Source organism: Schistocerca piceifrons, unplaced genomic scaffold (genome assembly GCF_021461385.2).
Source record: "Schistocerca piceifrons isolate TAMUIC-IGC-003096 unplaced genomic scaffold, iqSchPice1.1 HiC_scaffold_18, whole genome shotgun sequence".
NCBI classification, from domain to species: Eukaryota; Metazoa; Arthropoda; class Insecta; order Orthoptera; family Acrididae; genus Schistocerca; species Schistocerca piceifrons.
Genome location: NW_025727678.1, coordinates 32,501 through 35,000, shown reverse-complemented (window position 1 = coordinate 35,000; position 2,500 = coordinate 32,501). Strand labels below are relative to the sequence as shown.

Genomic DNA, 2,500 nt, shown 5'->3' with positions numbered 1-2,500 from the left:
TTTGACCGCCACCACGTCAGGCTTGCGGATGCCCTCAGGTGTTCGGAGGTGGGGCTCCACAGAGACATTGAAGCCCCTCTGCGCGAGTCCACGGGCGACATAACGCACTACAGCGTCATGGCGCTTGACCCGGGACCCGTGCGTCCTAAAGCAAGCCTGAAGTACGTGGTTGGCGGTCTCCACGGCCTGGCACCCCGCGCGGCATCTGGTGTCCGCCTCCCGCCCGCGACTGCGCCGTGCCTTCGTAGGGAAGGCGTTGATGCGGGCGCGGAGGGCGTCGATGTACTCACGCCCAGATAGCAGGCGACTGGTGTCGGCGACCCACTGATGTTGGCCACTGACGGCGGCAGAAGATGACAGTGCCGCACCGTCAATGGCGATGTGTAGGCGCGCCGCCCACATTTCCCCAACCTGCGTTGACGATTTGAGGAGGTGGCCCTCCCACATTAGGTGGCGCTCCAGCACCTCGATCTCACGCTGCACCTCATCCATGCCTGCACCGTCGCAGGCTGGCCCTAACTTCTTCAGCGCCAGGAGACGGGACCGACGGAGGGTCGGACCCATCCATCGGCAAGATGGAATGCCGAGGCCCCCCTGGGCAACAGGAGCGTGGAAGTATCCCAGGGGGGTGTCCGCCGGAAGGCGGAACCATCTCCTGACGGCGGCCCGGATGGTAACGTCGGCCGACTTCAATGCACCCACCCGGGTGCGGCTGAGGGCCAGCCCGTGGTACAGGCCAGGGAGAAGTACATTGGTGAGAGCGTGGAGGCGCTGTTGCGGCTTCAGCGGAGCTCGGGAGATGACGTCAAGCTGCTCCACCAGGTGGCTACGTGGATTGAAGACACAGCGACCCGCCGTGGAAAATTGCAGCCCCAGGTACCGGAAGGTTTCACCCACACGCAGGGCAGGCATGGTGGTATTGCCTGCTGTGAAGGTGACATTGCTGTCCACCTTCACCTTCTTCTCGCGCCCTGACGCGACTAAGGCGAGGGTGAAACACTTCCGGGCGTTGATCTGCAGCCCCAGGTGGGCGAGGGCTGCGGTAGCTGCGTCGATGAGGGACTGCAAGCCCCTCGGGGTCGCTGCAAACAGCAAGACGTCATCTGCAAAGGCCGCAGCGTTGACTCTGCGACCGAGGATCCGAGCTCCGATGTGGGAGGGCAGTTGGCCTAAAACGTAGTCCACCGCAAAGTTGAACAGGAGGGGGGAGAGGGGATCGCCCTGGCGAACGCCCCGTGCTGGCTGCACAGACACCTGCCATCCCTGGTCTGCTGGACTTCTGGGCGGACCTCTTCACTAAGAAGCCCATCTTCACTAAGAAGCCCATCTCCACCGCGGGCTTCATTCGTGACCGCCTCCTCCCGCACTCAGAGCCTGTCGCTCTCGAGTGCATATGGGGGCCGGTCACACATGAGGAGGTCGCCGCCGCGTTGCCGCCCAGGGGATCAGCAGCCGGGCCGGACGGCCTTACCCCAGCGGAGTTGCGGCGCCTGCCGCACGAAGTCCTGGTGAAAGTGATGAATCTCTTCCTTCTGGCCCGCGCCCTTCCGGAACGCCTGCTTCGCGCGCGGACGTCCCTTCTCCCGAAAACGGCTGCACCAACATCCCCCGCTGACTTTCGCCCCATTACGGTCTGCTCGGTGTTGGCGCGGACCTTTCACAAGGTTCTCGCGTCACGCCTGATGCGCGCATGTGCTGTGGACGAACGTCAGCGGGCATTCATCCCTCGGGATGGGATGTTGGAAAATACCTTCATCTTGGACACTGCTCTCACCGACGCAGTTCGCTCCTGCCGCTCTGTCTTTGTGGCATCGATCGACGTATCTAAGGCATTCGATTCGGTAGATCATGCTGCCCTTCGCCCCGTGCTGAAGGCGCATGGCCTGCCGGATTGCTTTGTCGAGTATGTCGAGCGGTGCTACGAGGGCAGCACGACAGTGATAGCGGACGGCGCCGGCGTGGGCGTGTCTGTGCAGCCAGCACGGGGCGTCATAGTTACTCCCGCCGTTTACCCGCGCTTGCTTGAATTTCTTCACGTTGACATTCAGAGCACTGGGCAGAAATCACATTGCGTCAACACCCGCTAGGGCCATCGCAATGCTTTGTTTTAATTAGACAGTCGGATTCCCCCAGTCCGTGCCAGTTCTGAGTTGATCGTTGAATGGCGGCCGAAGAGAATCCGCGCACCCGCGCGCCCCCGGAGGAGCACGCTAAGGCGGACGCGGCCTCGCAGCAAGGAAGATCCGTGGGAGGCCAAGGCACGGGACCGAGCTCGGATCCTGCACGCAGGTTGAAGCACCGGGGCGCGAACGCCGCGCAGGCGCGCGCATCCTGCACCGCCGGCCAGCACGAGGCCGACCAACGGCGAGAGCAGACCACGCCCGCGCTAAACGCCCGCACTTACCGGCACCCCTACGGCACTCACCTCGCCCAGGCCCGGCACGTTAGCGCTGACCCACTTCCCGACCAAGCCCGACACGCCCCGATCCTCAGAGCCAAT

At 63.6% G+C, this 2,500-nt stretch overlaps 1 non-coding gene across 1 annotated transcript in view; it reads right to left on the bottom strand.

Annotated features, from left to right (window-relative positions):
• The window catches only part of LOC124740659, a 6,820-nt gene that overhangs the window by 1,957 nt on the left and 2,363 nt on the right, over positions 1 to 2,500 (bottom strand). Inside the window, exon 1 of the ribosomal RNA XR_007009872.1 lies at positions 1 to 2,500. This exon is cut by the window's left edge and continues 1,957 nt beyond it; it is cut by the window's right edge and continues 2,363 nt beyond it. This is a non-coding gene — a ribosomal RNA (large subunit ribosomal RNA).